This window comes from Rhinopithecus bieti, unplaced genomic scaffold (assembly GCF_001698545.2).
Source record: "Rhinopithecus bieti isolate Rb0 unplaced genomic scaffold, ASM169854v2 scaffold_3041, whole genome shotgun sequence".
NCBI lineage: Eukaryota > Metazoa > Chordata > Mammalia > Primates > Cercopithecidae > Rhinopithecus > Rhinopithecus bieti.
The window spans coordinates 837,251-861,523 of NW_016804262.1; positions in this window are offsets into that span (position 1 = coordinate 837,251).

Here is a 24,273-nt window from a genome sequence, read left to right on the forward strand (position 1 = left end):
ATTTCTGAGCTAAATACCTCCTTTTTCAGTAATATGTATTAAAGAGAATAGCAATGATGATATTTATACCACTGCTTTGTTTTAGTAAGGTATTTCATATGGTTTGGCTGTGTCCTCACCCAAATCTCATCTTGAATTGTAGCTCCCATAATCCCCAGATATTGTGGGAGGGACCTGGTGGGAGGTAATTTAATCATGACGGCAGGTTTTTCTGATGCTATTCTCATGATAGTGAATAAGTCTCATGAGATCTGATGGTTTTATAAAGGGCCTTTCCTCTGCACACTCTCTCTCTTGCCTGCCACCATGTAAGACATGTCTTTGCTCCTCCTTTGCCTTCTGCCATAATTGTGAGGCCTCCTCAGCCATGTGAAACTGTGAGTCCATTAAACTTTTTTTCTTTATAAATTACCCAGTCTCAGGTATGTCTTTATTAGCAGCATGAGAACAGACTAATACAGTATTTTATTTAAGAAGCATTGTCATTTTATAAATGTTTTATACTTCATTTGAGTGACATGAACAGGGCTAGAGATACATGTACCATATTTACAAGAAAATTTTAGTCTTTTATATAAACCCTATCACTAAGTCACCAGTTCTCAGTCTAGATGATTAGAGGAGAGAAGAGTAAGAGAAGAAGACAGAAAACTGCCAGCTTCAGGAAAGACAAAGAGTCAGCTCTGAAGACAGCTTTTAGGAGGAGGTGATTTAAGCTGAATTCCACAAAATTATCACATTTTAGCCAGGTTAATAATGGGTATATCTCATTTCAGGTAGAGGAAATAATATTGACAAAATACATTTTGCAGATGGCAAGAAAGTCATCATGACATGAGCTGATGGAGCCCATGAGAAGGGACAGGAGATGTGGTTGGGGAGACAGCATGATACCTTATACCCAAGGGGTTTGTGGAAGCATTTTGAGTTTTATGAGACTCATACTTCAGACTTTGGGAAACTACTTTATAAAATAAGCAAACAACTGAAGTTCATAAAATTAGACCAGTTTGCACCAAAGAAATCCTACATGTACAGACAGATGTATGTATCACCAGTACAAGGATCCCTTCTCCTTCCACTAAACATGGTTTTTTGAGGGAAGGAGCATTAAGAGAAAGTTGGAGAGTTGTTCTCTCTGTTGGTACAAAAGCTCAATGAGCAGCCAAGTACTAGGAACAGAAGCAAGCCCTTTCCAAGTACTGCCATGTGTTCTTCTCCCCAGATTAAACCACATTGAACTGGGATGGAACAAAAGCAACCTTTGAAAAAATAAAAAATGAAAATATTATTACTCAGGTGTTCTAGTAAACATCCTAAAGTAGTACAGCACCAAAAAACTGTTGACTGGGATTTTGGGGACTAAGATCTCTTTATATAGCCAATTTTGGGGAATATTAATTATTCCACAAGATATAAGAACCTTAATCTCAGGTCCTTTTTGGGCTTATAAAATCTGCCAGCAAAAACCTCACTTGGGTGTTGATGGGTTTTCCTCTGCCCAGCTGTGGCCTGGCTCTGAAAGAAGAAAAAGAGGCAAATGTTGAGCAAGACTATTTGAACTCTCTCTCTCCCCAGGGATAGACCACAGCTAGCTTCCTCTGACTCCACTAAGAATTTTATATTCTTCTGAAGACCACATGACAGTCTTTTCCTCCTATTGCTATGACTTAGGCCATCTGTCTTACAAAATAATACCCCTGCAAAGGTTTGGATGTTTGTTCCCTCTAAACCTCGTGTTGAAATTTGATCTCTAATATTGGGGTTGGAGCTAATGGGGGTCATTTGGATCATGGGGGCAGATCCTTCATGAATTGATTAATGCTTTCTTTCAGAGGTGAATGAATTCTCACTCCATTAGTTCTTACGAGAGCTTGTTGTTAAAAAGCTGGAACATCCCACCTTCCCATGTGACCTCTGCACATGCAGCTCCCCTTCATCTTCGTTGATGAATAGAAGCAGCCTGAAGCCCTCACCAGATGTAGATGCTCAATCTTGAACTTTGCAGTCATTAGAACCATGAGCCAAATAAACCTTTTATTTAAATAAATTACCCAGTCTCTGATATTTATAGCAACACAAAACAGACTAAGACAGCCTCTTACTATGCTAAATGAATATTTGCCTCCTACCTGGGCCTGTTTTCATTAAAAGGTGCTCTGAATTTAGTGGAAAATACTTCTTTGTGAGCCAAAAATTTGGGAAGTGACCTTTCTCAATTTGTTTAACTTTGATTTCCAAATTCCTTCCATGATGGTGGAGTGAAAAAGGAAGGGACATGTCACAGGTTAAATTCTTCAGGAAGTAGTTGTGGTGACAGAGTTAGGGGTGTAAACGTTTAATTATGAAGTAAAAGTTACAAAAGGAAAAAGGGAGAAAACAGGACTGGGCAGCAGGAGTCATCAGACCACAGTACAGACAAGGTAGAGTCTTTGCCACTGAAAGACAGAACTCCAGAGCAAAGACTGCTCTTCTGAAAGAGTCCTGCACTGGGAACCATACTGAAAATGGTGTGACATTTTCTTAAAAGCTAAAGCAGATCCTGGATGGCAGCTGCCCTGAAGATCTCCCAGAGCCTCAGTGAACTTTGTGTGCATGAGAAATAAATCTTTTTTGTCTTCAGTCCCTGAGACTTGGGAATCTTAGATATGTGGGTTCATGACTTTCATCAATTTAGGGAAATTTTTGGCCATATTTCTTCAAATATTTTTCTGCTCTACCTTCTTGACTAGCTTCTGATTGATACAAAGTACCTAGATAAGAATCTATTTACAGGTCCTTCTAATCCCTCTTAGTAGCTGCTGCTTTAGTATGTACTTCCATCATTGTATATACAAAACTGTATATTTGTTTTCTAGGGCTACTGTGACAAAGTAGCATAGACTGGATGGCTTAAAACAAGAGAAACTTATTCTTTCATAGTTCTGGAAGCTAGAAATCTGAAATCAAAGTGTAGCCACGTCCTTGTTCTCCTCAGTGCTCTCCAAGTCCTTCCTTTGGCCTCTTTCTAGTTTTTAGTGGTTTCTGGCAATCTTTAGTATTCCTTGACATGTAGATGCATCACTCAAATATCTGCCTCTGTCTTCATGTGATCTTCTCCCTTGTGTGTCTCTGTGCTTCTGTCTCCACATGGCATTCTCCTCTCTCCACATGGTGTTCTCGTGTCTGTGTCCAAATGTCCCCCCATTTTATTAGGACACTAGTCATTGGCTTAGGGCCTACCCTAATCCAGTATGACTTCATGTTAACTTGATTACCTCTGCAAAGACCCTATTTCAGGAAAAAAAGAAAAATCACATTCAGAAGTACCAGAGGTTAAGACTTCAACATATCTTTTTGGGGGATGTGATTCAGCCCAAAACAAACTGTATTGCTTTTATTTGCTTATATGCAGATTTTCCTTAATAAACTGATAATGTCTTGAGAGCAAGAAGCTCTTTACGCTTACTCTCTTAGTTTCTAGCCTAGCATCTAAATTATATTTAGGTACTCAATAAATGTGTGTAGAAGGTGACAACTGAATTAGAGCACTGCTTGCATTGATAAAGATCAATTTGAAAAAAGAAAATAGGTAAAATGGTAGAATACTAAATAAGTATCTCCATTTTGGGAAACAAATCCAAGTTATTATATAGAGTCCCACTTAAACATATTTTGGTTGTAGGCAGGAGAAAAATCCAACTGATACTGTCTTAAGAAATTTATTGGATCATGTGTCTAAAAAGCCCATGGTATAGGTCATTTTTATGTGATTCTGTGGCTCAATGATGCAATCAGGAGAAAATACAGATTTCTTCTTCCAGCCGTGACAGAGAACCTGATACTGAACTAGCCATAAACAACTGGAAAATTGGACAAAATATCTGCAACAAACAAGTTTTATTTGTGGGATAGGTTTTTTTTTTTATTTCAATGAGTTTTTGGGGAATAGATGGTGTTTGGTTACATGAATAAGTTCTTCAGTAGCGATTTCCGTGATTTTGGTGTACCCATCACCCAAGCAATGTACCCTGTACCCAATGTGTAGTCTTTATCTCTCACATCCCATCCCACTCTTTCCCCTGAGTCCCCATAGTTCATTATATCATTCTTATGCCTTTGTGTCCTCATAGCTTAGCTCCCACTTATGAGTGAGAGCATACAATGTTTGGTTTTCCATTCCTGAGTTACTTCACTTAGAATAATGATCTCTAATTCCACCTAGGTTGCTGCAAATGCCATTATTTCATTCCTTTTTTCCTTTTTATGACTGAGTAGTATTCTGTAGGAAATAAAAACCACATTTTTTAAATCCATTGATTGATGGCTATTTGGGCTGGTTCCATATTTTTGCAATTATGAATTGTGCTGCTATAAACATGCATGTATAAGTATTAATATCTTTTACATATAATGACTTCTTTTCCTCTGGGTAGATACCCAGAATTGGGATTCCTGGATCAAATGGTAGTTCTACTTTTAGCTCTTTAAGGAATCTCCACACTGTTTTCCATAGTGGTTGTGCTAGTTTACATGCCCACCAACAGTATTAAAGTGTTCTCTTTTTACCGCATTCATACCAACATCTATTTTTTTTAATTTTTTGATTATAGCTGTTCTTGCAGGAGTAAGGTGGTAATCTCATTGCAGTTTTGATTTGCATTTCCCTGATAATTAGTGATGTTGAGCATTTTTTCATATGTTTGTTGGCCATTTGTATATCTTCTTTTGCAAATTGTCTATTCATGTCCTTAGCCCACTTTTTGATGGGATTTGAAACAAGTTTTTAGATACTGCAAAACAAACATGGTGAAACTGATGATCATCATTGTTTTCACCTAGAGGCCCTTTACAGATTAAAACTATTATGCACAGCAAGCAATACTCCAAAATATCACTTTGACATGCTGGCTGAATGAAGGAAGTAGCCTCAAGGTCTCTCTCTGACCTTTCCCTGCTTCCCTGTTTCTCTGATCTGCTTATTTTCCCTAAGCACTACAAGTGACTATCTTTGCAATTTCCCTGTCTGATTAAGAAAGTTTCTTTCTAAAAATAATGCAGTTGTCTTAAGACCTCCTTCCTAGGAATCACATCAAACAACAAGGAAGGATTAACTACCAGAGAAGAGACTAGGAGTTACCATACCTAAACAAACTTTTCACTATTTTCCTGAGGGCAGGTCTGAGAGATTACCTGGGAGGCTTTATCTGCATAATAAGGCAATCTGTGTGCACAGTGAAGTGCTGTTCCTCACCTTCCCACCACTTTCCCCCAGAGCTCAGAAGAACTTTGTTTCAGGCCCTTGTTTTTTGGGCTCGTTCATTTCCCCTGAGAAGCATTCACTTCTACATCCCTATCTCCTCTACCACTGTGAAGAAGGGTGTATAACATCTGGTCCTCACTGTGTTATAGGTAATCATTCTCCTGCAATTCCCCCCATGCTGTGCACACTAAATAAATTTGCGTGCCTCTTGCTCCTATTAATCTGTCTATTGTCAGCTCATTTTTCAGTGAGAGGGAACCAAGTGGACCACAAGAGTTTCATGAGCTGAGGAGAGAGGGATTGGAGTTTGGGAATGTCAAGTTAAATGGAGTTTGCAGGGCAGAAACCTGGGGAAGAGGGAACTGTGGAGAGCTCCAGAAACCTGCAAATCTTCACAAAGTTCTATTGAGCTTTTGGCTGACTACTAAGCGTCCACATGGAGTGCAAAACTCCATGAGGCCTTGGAAAGGAGCTGTAAGCTAAAAAAAAAATTCCCAGAGCATAGATGGGGGTGAGAGATGTTTTGATTTTTTTACTAGCTAGAATGGAGACAATATATTGAAAACATGGAATATTTAGAAGGGACCAAAGAAGGGTTGCAACTTAATAATAGTGCTGAAGTAGCCTGGAGTAAAGGCTATTTTAGACCTACCTTACCAAAGCTTATAAATAGTTACCAAAAGGATCAACCTCATCCAAAAAATAACTTGCTGCCCATAATAATAAATTCAATGTTCTTTAAAGTTTTTAAAAATCCAGACACTTAACAACATAATATAATGTCTAGCATCCAACAAAAATTACTAGATATGTAAAAAAACAGAATACTGTTTCCCATATCTAGGAGAAAACAACCAGTCAATAAAAATTGGCCCAGAATAATAGTGATGATGAAATTGGTAGAAAAGGACTATAAAATTGCTGTTAAAAATATGCCAGGGCCAGGTGCTGTGGCTCATGCCTGTAATCCCAGCACTTTGGGAGGCCGAGGCAGGTGAATCACAAGGTCAGGAGTTCGAGACGAGCCCTACCAACATAGTAAAACCCCGTCTCTACTAAAAATACAAAAATTGGCTGGGTGCGATGGCACGTGCCTGTAATCCCAGCTACTTGGGAGGCTGAGGCAGGAGAATCATTTGAATCTGGGAGGCAGAGGTTGCAGTGAGCCGAGATCACACCATTGCACTCCAGCCTGGGTGACAGAGTGAGACTCCATCTTAAAATATATATATATAAATAACATAATAAAAATGTGCCAAGAAATGAAAGAATACATTAACATAACAAGGAAAGAAATGAAACTATCTACTAAAAACTTCTAGTATTGAAAATACAATATCTGAAAAAAAATTCACCAGTTGGACTTAACAGCTTATTGGACTCTGCAGAAGAAAAGATCAGCGAACTTGAAGATATATCAAACAGAAACTCTTTAATATAAAACACAAGAGAAAAATGGCTGGTAAAATAATGAGAGATCCTTAGTTATCTATGAGACACTATTACATATGTGTGATTGGAGTCTCAGAAGGATAGGGAAAGCAGAAAAATATTTGAAGAAATAGTGGCTTCAAATTTTTAAAAATTTGATGACAAGTATAAATCCATAGATCCAAGAATCTGAAATCCCAATCAGAATAAAAACAAAATTACACTAAGACATATTATCAAATTGCCAAAAACTGTGGGGTTTTTTCCCCAAGATAGTGGATGGGAGGCATTGTTACCATGCCTCTCCCACTTGGAAAGACAAAATATGTGTAGAGATTACACTGTGAACTTTTTTCCAATAAGTAACACAAAAACTTAACAGGAAAACTGAAAGAAAACACAGGCCCTTTGAAGAAAGCGTTGGGCCGCAGCCCTACACCATGAGCCAGCCACTCCCCGAAGTGTGGGAGGGAGACAACTGCCTCCAGGATACGCACTCCCACTGGGGAACCTAGCAATTCATGTCATGGGGGAAAGCCTTACCCCTACCCGGGACTGAAGCTGATTTAGTGAGCGGTGGGGAGAACACAAGAAGAACCAGCATCAAGACAGGCTTTGTGTGCACTCACAGTCTGCCAGGGATGAAGGGAAACCATTCTTGATCCCGCTTCACAGACGACCTTGCAGAAGTCTGCCAGCTAACTCAGATGGTGGTCACAGGTTGAGAGAAGTTCCCAGCTGAGATTCGCATGATAATCTCCAGTGGGGACACACTCCCTTGGCCAGAAGTGAGGGACAAGTGGGAAGTGTACCACAGCCACAGGCGTAGGAACTGGGCACCCCTGATTCTTGGGCAGACTGGGAGGGGTGTGCCCCGAAAGCAGTGATTGCTATCTTCCCCAGAAAGGCTTATGGCCTGGGGCAGTTTTGAGTTCTGGAGCACAGATTGCCTTGAACCTAGCCAGCGATTTCTAGCGAACACTGTGGGTGTAAGATACCTTTGCCAAGTATGGGAGGTGGGTGGGGCTTACTGCCTCCTGTTACTTCCCACTTTCCATACAGACTCTTCTGTGCAGCATAGGCAACTGTACTCCTTCCTGGAACATTACCTCTGCCTCCAGAGAACTGCCTTCTAATTCCTACCGGGGCCACTACTTGCACCTACCTGCATGTGGAGAGCCAGAGCATGAACTTGCGTGATCCAGCTACCACCCAACTTTGCCCTGCCACCCACCCTGGTAGCTTAACACAAAGGTCTGAAACTTTTGGGAGTTCTATGGCCCTGCCCATTGTGTGAGTCACCAAAATACCTCCCCTGGGTAACATAAGGCAAGCACAAATCTCACTGCTGGTACAGTAGCTGGTGCTATTTTGTAAGCACTGCCTCCTGGCTAAAGGCCACCCGGCACACAGCCCTTCACAGCAAGGGTCCCCAGTCCGCAGCCACAGACCGGTACTGGTTGGTGGCCTTTCAGGAACTGGGCCACACAGCAGGTGAATGGTGGGCCAGGAAGCATTACTGCCTGAGCTCCGCCTCCTGTCAGATCACTTGCAGCATTAGATTCTCATAGGAGCCGAACCCTATTGTGAACTGCACATGGGAGGGATCTAGGTTGCATACTCTTCATGAGAATCTGTCTACAGTTTCATCCCAAAACCATCCCGCATCCACTACAGGTCCATGGAAAAATTGTCTTCTGTGAAACTGGTCCCTGGTGCCAAAAGCTTTGGGGACCACTGCATTATAGCATCTGCAAGTACAAAACAACACAGCATGCAGGAAGGAGAAAGCTTGTGCATGACCTCAGCTATCACCATTGCCTGCATTACTCTAGATAACCAGGAGGTCCTGAGTCTGTCCACGTGACCAGTTCATTACTATTACAACTGGCATTTGAGAAAGTCAACACACTAAGGCTTTTTATAACCAAGGAATCTAATCTCACAGAGCCCATGTCACTCCCCGGCTACCCCCATAAGAGCTGGTGCTGATATCCACAGCTGGGAGACTTGAGAACAGGTCACATCACTGGACCCCTTGCATACATTTCCCAGCACCAGTGTGGAGAGTGGCAGCCCCACCGGGCAGCTAGGTCCAGAGGAGCAGCAGCATTCACAGTAGTCTGGCCTCGGGGACTCCTACTCCTGGAAGAAGGGGGAGTGCATTACATCAAGGGAGCACCCCATGGGGCAAAAGAATCCAGACAGCAGGCCTGCAGTCCCAGAACTTTCCATTTGTGGGAGGTTTCTTTCATCAGAGGCACAGTGCAGTGCTGGGCTCAACAGGGAGCTGGTCTGCAACTCCACCCAACCATCAGGCAATTCTGGTGCTCGTGAAAGGCCTTGTAGAAAGGGACTTCTCTGTGTCCACCACTGCAGACACAGCTGGGGCTTCTCCCACAAGAGCTCAATAGGTGTGTACCTATAGACTGTCTTTCTGGAACAGTTCAGGGTGACTGCATTCCCACAGGAAGAGTACCCTCCAGGTTCAGGTTTGGATGGGGGTTAGAGTCACAATCCATCTCTACATTGAACACGAGCATTCCTGCAGATGAAAAGAGGTGCCTGTCTGATCTGAACAGCTGGAACACCACGTCAGGAGTGTGACTGGGAGGTGTATTGCTTTCCTGCTGTCCTAACAGGGGAGGTGAGGTGGCTCCCTGTCTTCCCCTTGAATAGATCTCAGTGCATTTTCCTGAGATGTCCCCCAGCTGGCTCTGTCAAGGCTGGGCCCTCTGCCCATTATTGGGTATTGTATTTACCAACCTGCTTTAACCACAGCTGGGTTTTATCCATAAACATCTCCCCCACTGACCTGAAACCTGAACTGTTCAATTCAGTAAATAAAACACAAATACTGAAGGAAAAAAATAAATAGTGAATACCACTGGAGAATGAAATAAGCTTCAAGAGACCTCTGCCATTCCAACCCAATAGGAGACAGTGAAGGTGCATACACACTGAGCACATTGCTACTACAACCAGCATCTGACAAGGCCACGATACAAAGACTTTATATAACCAAGGAACTCATACAGTCTTCACTCCCAACAGCACCCAGGGTCAAATTAGGTTACAATAAACTATAAACATTAAAGTCACATCCTAGAAAGTGGGCGGGGGGGGGGAGGGTTAAAAAACAGTCAAATAAGAAGAAAACAGGTTTTATAACACCCCCAAAAGGTCACATTACCTCTCCAGCAATGGATCCAAACCAAAATGAAATATTTGAAATAATAGATACAGAACTCAGGGAGATACAACAGAAAGGTAAAAACCAACATAAAGAAATTTTAAAAGCAATTCAGGATATGAATGAAACATTTTCTAAAGAGACAGATATTTTAAAGAAAAACCAATCAAAATTTCTGGAAATGAAAGACATATTAGGTAATTACAAAATTCAATGGGAAGTTTTAACAATAGACTGACTAAGACAAGTAGAAGAAAGAATTTCAGAGCTCAAAGACAAGTCTTTCAAATTAACCCAATCACACAAACATAAAGTAAAAATAATTAAAAGAAATGAACAAAGTCTCCAAGAAATATGGGATTATGTAAAATGGTCAAATCTAAGAAGTTCTGGTGTTCCTGATAGGGGAGAAAAAGCAAAAATCCTGGAAAACTATTTGGGATAATAATTGAGGAAAACTTCCCTGGCCTTGCTAGAGATTTAGTCATCCAAATACAAGAAGCTCAAAGAATTCCTAGGAGATTCATTGGAAAAAGGACACCAAGGCATAGAGTCATCAGGCTATCTAAAGTCAACATGAAGGAAAGAATTCTAAGCAGTGAGACAAAAGCATCAGGTAACCTATAAAGGAAAACCTATCAGACTAATAGCAGACTTCTCAGTAGAAACCTTACAAATCTGAAGGGATTGGGGTCCTATCTTTAGCCTCCTTAAACAGAATAACTGTCAGCCAAGAATTTTGCATCCAGCAAAACTAAGTTTCACAAATGAAGGGGGAAAAAGTATCTTTCAGACAAGTGAATGCTGAGGGAATTCATCACTACCAGACCAGCCCTAAAAGAAATGTTTAAAAAGAGTTCTAAAGCTTGAAACAAAAGGTTGATATGTACAAAAATGGACCCTCTTGAAAGCAAAAAACTCACAGGGCCTATAAAACAATAACAATGAAGAGAACAAAATACCTAGGTAACAATCAACGTGATGACTGGAACAGTATCTTGTACCTCAATATTAATGTTGAATGTAAATGATCTACATGTCCAAATTAAAAGATACGGATTAGCAGAATAGATTAAAAAATCACAAACTAACTATCTGCTATCTTTAGGAGACTCACCTGACACCTGAGTATTCCTATAGACTCAAGGTAAAGGGGTGAAAAAAGATATTCCATGCAAATAGAAACTCAAAGGAAGCAGGAATAGCTATTCTTATATCAGATAAAACAGATTTTAAAGCAACAACAATATAAAAAGACAAAGTAGGTCATGATATAATGATAAAAGGATCAATCCAACAAGAAGGTATTATAATCCTAAATATATATACACCTAACTCAGGAGCTCCTGGATTGATGAAAACAATTACTACTATAGCTAAGAAAAGAGATAGACAGCAACACAATAATAGTGGGGAACTTCAACAGCCCACTAACAGTACTAGAGAGATCATTGAAACGGAAAGTCAACAAAGAAATGCTGGACTTAAACTGAACTCTAGAACAAATGGACCTAACAGAAATTTACATAACATTCTATACAAGAACTGCAGAATACGCATTCTTCTCATCAGCGTATGGAACATTCTCTAAGACAGACCATATGATAGGCCACAAAACTAATCTCAATAAATTTTTTAAAATCTTTTTATTTAAGTTCTAGGGTACATGTGCACAACATGCAGGTTTGTTACATAGGTATACATGTGCCATGTTGGATTGCTGCACCCATCCATCAACTCATCATTTACACTAGGCATTTCTCCCAATGCTATCCCTACCCCAGCCCCCCAGACCCCAACAGGCCCCGGTGTGTGATGTTCCCCACCCTGTGTCCATGTGTTCTCATTGTTGAACTCCCACCTATGAGTGAGAACATGCAGTGTTTGGTTTTCTGTCCTTGGAATAGTTTGCTTAGAATGATGGTTTCCAGCTTCATCCATGTCCCTGCAAAGGACATGAACTCATCCTTTTTTATGGCTGCATAGTATTCCATGGTGTATATGTGCCACATTTTCTTAATCCAGTATATCATTGATGAACATTTGGGTTGGTTCCAAGTCTTTGCTATTGTGAACAGTGCCACAATAAACATTCATGTGCATGTGTCTTTATAGTAGCATGATTTGTAATCCTTTGGGTATATACCCAGTAATGGGATCACTGGGTCAAATGGTATTTCTAGTTCTAGATCCTTGAGGAATTGCTACATTGTCTTCCACAATGGTCGAACTAATGTACACTCCCACCAACAGTGTAAAAGCATTCCCATTTCTCCAGATCCTCTCCAGCATCTGTTGTTTCCTGACTTTTTAATGATCATCATTCTAACTGGCATGAGATGGTATCTCACTGTGGTTTTCATTTGCATTTCTCTGATGACCAGTGATGATGAGCATTTTTTTCATGTGTCTGTTGGCTGCATAAATGTCTTCTTTTGAGAAGCGTCTGTTCACATCCTTTGCCCACTTTTTAATGGGATTGTTTGATTTTTTTCTTGTAAATTTGTTTGAGTTCCTTGTAAATTCTGGATATTAGCCCTTTGTTAGATGGGTAGATTGCAAAAATTTTCTCCCATTCTGTAGGTTGCCTGTTCACTCTGATGGTAGTTTATTTTGCTGTGCAGAAGCTCTTTCATTTAATTAGGTCCCATTTGTCTATTTTGGCTTTTGTTGCCATTGCTTTTGGTGTTTTTGTCATGAAGTCTTTGCCAATGCCTATGTCCTCAATGGAATTGCCTAGGTTTTCTTCTAGGGTTTTTATGGCTTTAGGTCTAACATTTAAGTCTTTAATTCATCTTGAGTTGATTTTTGTATAAGGTGTAAGGAAGGGATCCAGTTTCAGCTTTCTACGTATGGCTAGCCAGTTTTCCCATCACCATTTAGTAAATAGGGAATCCTTTCCCCATTTCTTGTTTTTGTCAGGTTTAACAAAGATCAGATGGTTGTAGATGTGTAGTATTGTTTCTGAGGGCTCTGTTCTGTTCCATTGATCTAAACCTCTGTTTTGGTACCAGTACCATGCTCTTTTGCTGTAGCCTTGTAGTACAGTTTGAAGTCAGGTAGCATGATGCCTCCAGTTTTGTTCTTTTGGCTTAAGATTGACGTGGCAATGCAGGCTCTTTTTTGGTTCCATATGAATTTTAAAGTAATTTTTTCCAGTTCTGTAAAGAAAGTCATTGGAGGCTTAATGGGGATGGCACTGAATCTATAAATTACCTTGAGCAGTATAGACATTGTTATGATATTGATTCTTCCTATCCATGAGCATGAAATGTTCTTCCATTTGTTTCTGTACTCTCTTATTTCCTTGAGCAGTGGTTTGTAGTTCTCCTTGAAGAGGTCCTTCATATTCCTTTTAAGTTGGATTCCTAGGTATTTTATTCTCTTTGTAGCAATTGTGAGTGGGAGTTCATTCATGATTTGGCTCTGTTTGTCTGTTATTGGTGTTTAAGACTGCTTGTGATTTTTGCACATTGATTTTGCATCCTGAGACTTTTCTGAAGTTGCTTATCAGCTTAAGGAGAGTTTGGGTTGAGATGATGGGGTTTTCTAAATATACAATCATGTCATCTGCATACAGGGACAATTTGACTTCCTCTTTTCCTCATTGAATATTCTTTATTTCTTTCTCTTGCCTAATTGCCCTGGCAAGAACTTCCAACACTATGTTGAATAGGAGTGGTGAGACAGGGCATCCTTGTCTTGTGCCAGTTTTCAAAGGGACTGCTTCCAGCTTTTGCCCATTTAGTATGATATTGGTTGTGGATTTGTCATAAAGAGCTCTTATTATTTTGTGATATATTCCATCAATACCTAGTTTATTGAGAGTTTTTAGCATGAAGGCTGTTGAATTTTGTTGAAGGCCTTTTCTGCATCTATTGAGATAATCATGTGGTTTTTGTCGTTGGTTCTATTTATGCGATGGATTATGTTTATTGATTTATGTATGTTGAACCAGCCTTGCATCCCAGGGATAAACCCAACTTAATTGTGGTGGATAAGCTTTTGGATATGCTGCTGGAGTCAGTTTGCCAGTATTTTTTTAAGGATTTTCACATCGATGTTCATCAGGGATATTGGTCTAAAATTTTCTTTTTTTGTTGTGTCTTTGCCAGGCTTTGGTATCAGGATGATGCTGGCCTCATAAAATGATTTAGGAAGGATTCCCTGTTTTCCTATTAATTGGAATAGTTTCAGAAGGAATGGTACCAGCTCCTCCTTGTACACCTCTGTCCAAATACTGCACTTTCCTCATGGTCTTAGCAACCAGCAGAGCAGGAGATTCCCTCCCATGCCTGGCTTGGTGGTTCCAGTGCCCACGGGGCCTTGCTCACTGCTAGCACAGTAATCTGAGATTAACCTGCAAGGCTACAGCCCAGCGAGGGGAGGGGTGACCACCATTGCTGAGACTTGAGTAGGTAAACAAAGCGGCTGGGAAGCTCAAACTGGGCAGAGCACACCACAGCTCAGCAAGGCCTACTGCCTCTGTAGACTCCACCTCCATGGGCAGGGCATAGCTGAACAAAAGGCAGCAGACAACTTTAGAGCAGTGGTTCTCCCAGCATGGGGTCTGTCATGACTTCCCTTGGCTAGGAAAGAGATATCTCCTGACCCCTTGCCCTTCCCAGGTGAGTGACACTCCATCCTGCTTCAGCTCGCCTTCCATGGGCTGCACCCACTGTCCAACCAGTCCTAATGAGATGAACCAGTTACCTCAGTTGGAAACGCAGAAATCACCTGTCTTCTGTGTTGATCTCGCTGGAAGCTGCAGCCCAGAGCTGTTCCTATTCGGCCATCTTAATCACGGCTTGTCTCAATAAATTTTTAAAAATCAAAATCATATCAAGTGTCTTCTCGGACCACAGTAGAATAAAACTAGAAATCAACTCCAAAAGGAACCCTCAAAATTATACAAATACATGGAAACTAATCAATCTGCTTCTGAATGACTTTTGGGTTAACAATGAAATCAAGATGGAAATTTTAAAGTTATTCAAAATGAATGATAATGGTGACACAAGTTATCAAAACTTCTGAGTTACAGCAAAAGCAGTGCTATGAGGAAAGCTAACAGCACTAAATACCTACATTAAAAAGTCTGAAAAATCACAAATTGACAACCTAACCTTACACTTCAAGTAACTAAAGAAACAAGAACAAACCAAACCCAAAGTTACAAGAAGAAAAAAAATAAGATCAGAGCAGAACTAAATGAAATTGAAACAAAAATGCAAAAGGTCAATGAAATAAAGTTATTTCTATAAAAAGATAGTTGATAGACCATTAACTAGATTAACTAAGAAGACAGAAGATTCAAATTAGCTCAGTTAGAAATGAAAATGGAGACATTATTACTGACATTGCAGAAATACAAAAGATAATTTTACACTACTATGAATACCTTTATGCACGTAAACTAGACAATCTAGAGGAAATGGACACATTCCTGGAAACATACAATCCTCCTAGCTTGAATCAGGAAGAAATAGAAATCCTGAACAGACCAATAACAAATAATGAAATTAAATCAGCAAAAAAATAAATAAGTAAAAACACAAAATGCCAACAAAAAAAGCCTAGTGCCCCAATGTATTCACAGCCAAATTCTACCAGATGTTCAAGAAATAACTGGTACCAGTCCTACTAAAATCATTCCAAAGGAATTGAGAAAGAGAGAATCCTCCTTCTATGAACTCTTTCTATGAAGCCAGTGTCACCCTGATACCAAAATGAGGAAAGGACATAACGAAAAAAGAAAACTATAGACCAATATCTGTGATTAACATAAATGGAAAAATTCATAACAAAATACTAACAAACTGAATCCAGTAGCACAACAAAAAGATAATTCACCATGATCAAGTGGGTTTCATCCCAGGGATACAGGAATGGTTCAACATATGCAAGTCAATAAATGTGATATGTCACATAAACAGAATTAAGAATTATATGATCATCTCAATAGATGCAGAAAAAGCATTCGATAAAGTCCAGTCTCCCTTTATGATTAGAAACCCTCAACAAACTAGACATGGAATGAACATACCTCAAAATAGTAAGAGCCATGTATGACAAACTCTCAGTTAACATCATATTGAATGGGAACAAGTTGAAAGCATTCCCCCTGAGAACTTGAACAAGACAAGGATGTTCACTTTCACCACTTCTATTCAACATAACACTGGCAGTCCTACTCAGTGCAATTAGGCAAGAGAAACTTATAAAGGGCATCCAAATTGGAAGAGAGGTAGTCAAACTATCCCTGTTTGCCAATAATATGATCATATACCCAGAAAACCCTAAAGACTCCACTGCAAGACTCCTAGATTTGATAAGCAAATTCAGTAAAGTCTCAGGTTACAAAATCAATGTAAACAAATCAGTAGCACTACTATACACCAACAATGACAAAGCTGGGAATCAAATTAAGAACTCAATTCCTTTTACAAAAAAAAGGTGCAAAAAATTACCTACGACTATACTTAACCAAGGAGATGAAAGATCTTTACAAGGAGAACTACAAAACACTGTTGAAAGATATCATAGATGACACAAACAAATGGAAATAGATACCACGCTCATGGATTGAAATAATTAATATCATGAAAATGACCATACTACCCAAATCAATCTATAGATTCAGTACAATTCCTATCAAAATATCAATATCATTTTTCACAGAATTAGAAATGCAATCCTGGAATTCATATGGACCCCACCAAAAAAGCTCGAATAGCCAAAGCAATCCTAAAGCAAAAAGAACAAATCTGGAGGCATCACTCTCTCTGACTTCAAATTATACTACAAGGTTATAGTAACCAAAATAGCATGGTACTAGTATAAAGGTAGATACATAGATCAATGAAACAGAATAGAGAACCCAGAAATATAGCCAAATATTTACAACCAACTGATCTTTGACAAAACATAAATTGGGGGAAGGATACTTTATTCGATAAATGGTTCTGGGAAAACTGGATAGCCACGTGAAGAAGAGTGAAAGTGGATCTCTCTCTCTCTCTCTCTCTCTCTCTCTCTCTCTCTCTCTCTCTCTCTCTCTCTCACCATATACAAAAATCAACTCAGGATGGATCAAAAGCCTAAATCTAAGACCAGAAGCCATAAACATTCTAGAAGAAAACCTAGGAAAAACACTCCTGGACATTGGCTTGGCAAAGAATTGATGACTATAGCCCCAAAAGCAGATGCAACAAAAGCAAAAATAAATAAATGAGACCTAATTAAGCTAAAAAGCTTCTGCACCGCAAAAGAAATAATCAACATAGTAAACAGACAACCCACAGAATAGGAGAAAATATTTGCAAACTATGCATCTGACAAAAGACTAATATCCTGAATTTACAAGGAACTCAAACAAATCAGCAAGAGTAAATTAATCACATCAAAAAGTGGGCAAATGACATGAATAGGCATTTCTCAAAAGAGGATATACAAATGGCCAACAAACATATGAAAAAGTAGTCAACATTACTAATCATCAGGGAAATGCACATTAAAACCACCATGAGATACCCTTGTACCTCAGCCAGAATGACCATTATTAAAAATTCAAAAAACAGTAGATGTTGGCATGGATATGCTGAAAAAGGAACACTTTTACACTGCTGGTGGGCTGCTAAATTAGTACAAGCTCTATGGAAAATAGTATGCCGATTTCTTGAAGAACTAAAAGTAGATATACCATTCAATCCAGCAATCCACTACTAGGTATCTACCCAAAGGAAAAGAAATCATCATACCAAAAAGACACTTGCATGCATATGTTTATTGTAGCACAATTCACAATTTCTAAGATATGGAACCAATCTAAGTATCCATTAAATGATGACTGAATACAGAAAATGTGGTATAATTACACTAAGGGAGGAGACCACCCCTCATATTGTCTTGTGCCCAATTTCTGCCTCCAAAGAAAGAAGAAGTAAAAACTAAAAGGCAGGAATGAAATCTACAGGCAGACAGCCCGGCGCCACGCCCTGGGCCTGGTAGTTAAAGATCGACCCCTGACCTAACTGATTATGTTATCTATAGATTCCAGACATTGTATGGCAAAGCATCGTGAAAATCCCTATCCTGTTCTGTTCTGATTACCAGTGCATGCAGCCCCCAGTCACGTACCCCCTGCTTGTTCAATCAATCACAACCCTCTCACGTGGAGTAAGCTCTTAAAAGGGACAGTAATTGCTCCTTTAGGGAGCTCAGTTTTTGGAGACGTGAGTCCGCCGATTCTCCCAGCTGAATAAAGTCCTTTCCTTCCACAACTCGGTGTCTGAGGGGTTCTTGTTTGCGGCTCGTCCTGCTACAACACCATGGAACGCTATTCAGCCATAAAAATGAATAAAATAATGTCTTTTGCAGCAAGTTAGATGCAGTTGGAGGCAATTATTCCAAGTGAAGTAACTCAGAAATGGAAAACCAAGTACCATATATTCTCGGTTATAAATGAGAGCTAACCTATGGATGTGCGAAGTTATGCAGAGTGATATTAATTTAATAGACATAGGAGACTCAAAAGGGGGAAGAGGGATGAGGGTTTAAAAGTACATACTGAGAACAATGTACACTACTTGGGTGCACTACAATCTCAGACTTTACCACTATACAGTTCATCCATGTAACCAGGAACCACTTACACCCCAAAAGCTATTAAAATAAAAAATATATATTTAAAAAAATAAGCTGTCAAAACCCTATGATAAAGAGAAAAATTGTAAAGCAGTCACAAGGGGAAAAAAGTACATTAGAGGCAGAGGAACAAATATAAGATATATAGACATATAGAGAGAATTTTTATACAGTCTCAGAAAAGGACATAATGGATTCTCCACTCATTTAGGAGGGAAAAGGGCAAATATTATGCTTAAATAGAAAATAGCTTCCTTCTGGGAAGAAAATTTTATTGTCTGCTTCACTTAATTTTTTGTATCATGCTGTTTGATTTTAAAGAAAAAACTTACAAAACCTGCTATCAGATTTTAAACTTTCATATTTGTAAAGTACCTTGAAATGTATTAACAAAGCATTGTCGCACAGCAGATTTTCTAGATTAATCTTAATTAGCATATTCATTGTTATGTAAATGATGCTTTTGCTGTGCTAGAAAAATGAATTCTAGCACAATGTAATTCTTAAGTAAGTTGAGCAACCGTTTTGCTCTGTTAATTGCCACTCAACTTTTGCATTATTTATTTGTACCCTTTTTGCACTGTGACTTTAACATTTCAAGGGATAGGGTGTATGCAGCACTTTGTAAACTATAAATCACTGTGGAAAGGTAATGTAAAATTGTAATCTTTGGTTAAACTAAGCTCTGCTACAATGGTTTGGGGTGTTACTTCTCAGTCGTATATATCTAGTGATATTAAATCTTCCCTGTCTCTCTGCCTTTTACATTTTTTAGTAGGGAATTATACCATGAGGGTTAAGTAACCAAAGACAAAATAAAGGATGCCAATGGCATTCGAAATCTGAAGTTTTCCTAAGAATGAATCTGCTTTTTTTTGCCCTTTGGCTTTATATATACAGTTAGAGAAGGAATGAAGTCTGTCTGTCTCAGGCACTGCCAGTTCTAAGACACTGCATAGTGATGAATTAACTTTACTCAACGAGAAGTCTTGTCTTTGTGCCTGCTCTCCGGAGTTAACCTTTAAACCCTTGGAATTTCTAGAGTAATGGGAGTGTCTTTGTTACTCATGATGGACCCCTTAAACCACACCCGATAGTTTGTGTTAATGAGGTGATTCAAGGTGGACCCTTGGTACGTTACACTAGGAGATGACTCAGTATGAGGCCCAGGCCACAGCCACACCAGAAAGACCAACCATGTGGTTAGGGGGTTGGGACTTTGAGCCATGTGATGCTAACCTGATATCCAAGAAGGGGAGGGGGCTAGAGATTGGGTTTAACCACGTGGGCCGTGATACAATCAGTCATGCCTATGTAATGCAGCCTGGAGAAAATCTCTAAATACCAAAGCCCAGGTGAGCTTCTTAGATTGATGACACTCTGCGAATAGCCAAACATCAGCACCAGGAGAGTAAAGCATCCCGAGGGCATGGAAGCTTTGTGTTCAGGACCCTCCCAGTCTGAGATCTTGCCTTATGATCTTTTTCTTGGGCTGGTTCTGAACTGTATCCTTTGCTGTAATAAAACTGCCATCCTCGGCCGGGCACGGTGGCTCAAGCCTGTAATCCCAGCACTTTGGGAGGCCGAGACGGGCGGATCACGAGGTCAGGAGATCGAGACCATCCTGGCTAACACGGTGAAACCCTGTCTACTAAAAAATGCAAAACACTAGCCGGGCGTGGTGGTGGGCGCCTGTAGTCCCAGCTGCTCGGGAGGCTGAGGCAGGAGAATGGCGTGAACCTGGGAGGCGGAGCTTGCAGTGAGCTGAGATCCGGCCACTGCACTCCAGCCTGGGCGACAGAGCAAGACTCCGTCTCAAAAAATAACTGCCATCCTACATATAACGCTTTCCTGAGTTCTGTGACTCATTCCAGCACATTATCAAACCTGAGGGAGTCCATGGGGACCCCCAAATTTGTGGCTGGCTAATCCAAAGTGTGGGTGGCCCTGGGGATCCCTGAACTTGTAGCTAGTGTTGGAAGTCTTGGGCAGATGTAACATTCTGGAGGACTGTGCGTTTAACCTGCCTTTTGTTATAGGAGTGTCGGCTGTGTTTAATACCTTTCCTCACCTATTATAAGAGTTACAGCCAATACTCCTATAACAAAAGATAGGTTAACAAGAGAAAAGCATAACTATTTAAACACAGATTTACATGACATAGAAGTCTTCAGATATGAAGACTCAAAGACCCAGGAATACTGTCTATTTGTGTGCTTAGGTTCAGTGAAGAATGGACAGCCATGTAGAAATGTGACTGGACAAAAAGGCTATGATCTAATGGTGATAGACTGAGGCGGGGAACCTAGCAAGAACCATCTGCCCAGACTTTTCTTGGCCTCTCTGAGCATCACTCCTTCCTCCCGAGAATAGGGCAGGACTTCTCTGGAATGAGGACATTCCAGAGAGAAGGGAGAGAGTGACTTTTCTAGGTCTTATGGCTTGCTTTGTGGGAGAGTTCTAGTTTTTATGACTCATTTTGTGGAGGAGGAATTCTGATTTTTATGACTGGCTTTAGGGAAGAAGAGGGGTAGAAGACACACAGTAAGACTGTTCCTGGATGGAAGGTCTTGATTGTGAATTGTCCACATTCTTGGCTTTTGAACAAAGACTTGAACAAAATGCCCAAAGCAACAAAAGAACAAAGCAGTGAAAGACAAATGGCAACAAAAGAATGGAGTAACAAAGGCATAGATTTACTGAAAAAGCAAAAGTACAATTCACAGAGTGAGGGCGGGCTCAGGCAAGAGGCCCAAGAGCCTCCTCTACTGCAATGCTCCCCAGGCTTTTTATAAAGCCAAAAGAATTTGGTAACACCCCTAGCTGCCCTTTAGAGGCCTCCAATTGGTTACACTCTATGAACAATTGGCCTGCAACTAATCAGTGGCTGAAGTGGAGACATGGTCCACATCAATCAGAGGCTGAAGTGAAAACTTTTGTCTTGTTTTTACAGGAGTGAAGAGGTGGCCTGTGTGCTGCCCAGTCTTGCCTAGAACTGGCTACACCTGCTGTTCTCTTGCTTATGCAAACTCCTATCCCTTTGCTTATGCCTCAACCCTCGGCTACCCTAATTCTCTATCCTCCTGCCTCAAGAGGTCAGAGAGATCTTGTTTCTGAGGCTCTCCAATGTCCCTCAGTTTAAAGTACTCAGTGTGCCAAGTGCCATAATTACGAGTATCATGTTCTGAGCCCCAACAGGGCTGAGGCTGGGCAGTCTTTGTTCTTGTGATCCTTATGGACCACTGAAGACGCTAGAGAAAAAATTATTAATACCTATGTGAATAAACATGAGACACATAACAGTGGGCTTTACCTAGTCTTAGGGATCAAGGAAGTTTCCCTAGAAGTGGAAGAACATTTGAAGAAGAGAGACGAGTCCATGCAAAGGCTCTGAGACAGGAAGCAGCACATTACAATGGAAGAATTTACAAAGGGCTGCAGTGTCTGGACAGCAGAAAGCGGGGCAAGCAGAGGTGGAAGAGAAAGAAAGTTGTCAGTTCATGCAGTCTGAAGCATGCTGTTAAGGACTTTGGAGTTTGTTTTAGAGAAGTAGAAAGACTTTGAAGTGACAATTAGTCTTGCATTTTTAATAATTACTTAGTGGGCATGAGGAGAGCCTAAATCCATTCCAGTGACATGGCTGGGACAAGTGTAGTCCTAGTAGCACAGTCAAGGGCGGTGGAGGAACGTGGTTGCATTCAAGATCTGCAGGAGCTAGAATCAACCATACTTGGTGATCAAATGGAAATTGGAGTACTGATGCAGGAGATCCTAGGTGTCGGGCATGACTAGGGACAAGAATGGGCTGTTCACTGTGAAAGGAAAATGAATCTTGGGACCCCAAAACCACTAAGCCAAAGGGAAAAGTCAAGCTGGGAACTACAGAGGGCAAACCAGCCTCCGAATCTATTCCTAAAAAACATAGCTACTAAGATTAAAAAAAAAAAAAGGCTACGCACCTCCCTCACAAGGGATTTCCCTGTGGACAAAGAACCGACAGAACTCAAAGTCATTCCTCTGCTCACTGAGATAAATGCCTATCTGATTGCCTCTTTTGGAAAGGCTAATCAGAAACTCAAACGAATGCAACCATTTGTCTCTTACCTACCTATGACCTAGAAGCCCCCTCTCCACTTCCAGTTGTCCCGCCTTTCCAGACAGAACCAGTGTACATCTTACATATATTGATTGATGTCTCATGTCTCTCTAAAATGTATAAAACTAAGCTGTGCCTTGACCACCTTGGGTACCTCGACCACATGTCATTAGCACCTCCTGAGGCTGTGTTATAGGTGTGCATCCTTAACTCTGGCAAAATAGGTTTCCTAAATTGACTGGGACCTGTCTCAGATATTTGGGGCTCACATCACTGAGGCAGAAAACACTGGAAGAGGACAGGTTTGTTGGGGAAGCATCCCCAGCTCAACTGGATTTGCTGAACCTGGCATTGCTATAAACCTTGTGGTTGGAGATGTCTACTGTAAAGCTATATTGTGGGTCTGGAACTCAGAGGAAAGTCTAGTGCTGCATATGTAGATATCAAATTCATGTAAGCTCACCTACATGATTGTACCAGGTTTGTTTCCCAACATGTGCATTAATGAAAAGAGTCAAATTATGTAAAATATTTGAAGAGATTTATTCTAAGCCAAATATGAGCGTCTATGGCCTATGACACAGCCCTCAGAGAACATGTGCCCAAGGTGGCCGGGGCGCAGCTTGGTTTTATACATTTTAGAAAGGCATGAGATATCAATCAACTGCATCTTAAATGTATTTCTTAAAAATACATTGGTTTGGTCCAGAAAGGTGGGACAACTCAAAGCGGGGGGCAGGGGGAGTGCTTCTAGGCTATAGGTAAATTTAAACATTTTCTGGTTGACAATTGGTTAGGAAGGAAATGTTCGGGTTAAGATAAAAATTGTGGAGACCAAGGTCCTTTTGAAGTCTTATAGTGTCTGCCCTTAGAAAGAGTAGATGACATATGTTTCCTATTCAGATCTTTAAAATGTGCTACTCTTTCCAGAGTCAGATTGGAAAGTAAATCAGCATATACAGGGTTAAATAAAACCCATCTGATGAGAATTTATGGTTTGTAGAGCATGACTCCCCAGACCTCTTAGATAAGAATTTAAGCAAAATGGAAAAACTCAGAGCTTAGTCCTCTCGTGGCAAGCAAATACACTAAGACAGTAGGTTGCAGCAGAGAAAGAGGTTCAATCATAAGGCAGCCAAATGAAAGAGATGGGGGGAAACCTCAGATCTGCCTCCCCGAGGAGGCTTGGGAAAAGGGATTTTAAGAGGCTTGGACAAGTAGTGGGCTGAGTTGTAGAGACAGTTGTTAGGTTGAAGAGTGTAGAGTGAAGTCACAAGATAGAAGAAACTGTATTCTCATGTTGATTCCGTTCCTCTGCGGGATTCTTCAAACTGGTTGGCACCACCCATTTTGCTGCAATTCAGAATCTGAAAAACATCTTAAGCAATTCTTAAACAAAAGCCTTATGATTCTAATGTCAGAGAGTCTAGCTATGGAAACAATGAGAATTTAGTATCTAGTATTAATGAGAATGCAAATGGTCAGTATCTAGTGAGATGTGGCTAGTCCAAATCCAGGTGTGCTGTAAGCCTGATATGCTCACTAGATTTGTGTTTAGTAGGCAGCTACAAGGAAGTGGGCCAGAGTGCAGCATGATCAATGCTCAATTGTAAGTATTACGTTTCTGTCCAGAACCTGGCATGCAATTCTTGTTAACTCTGTGAG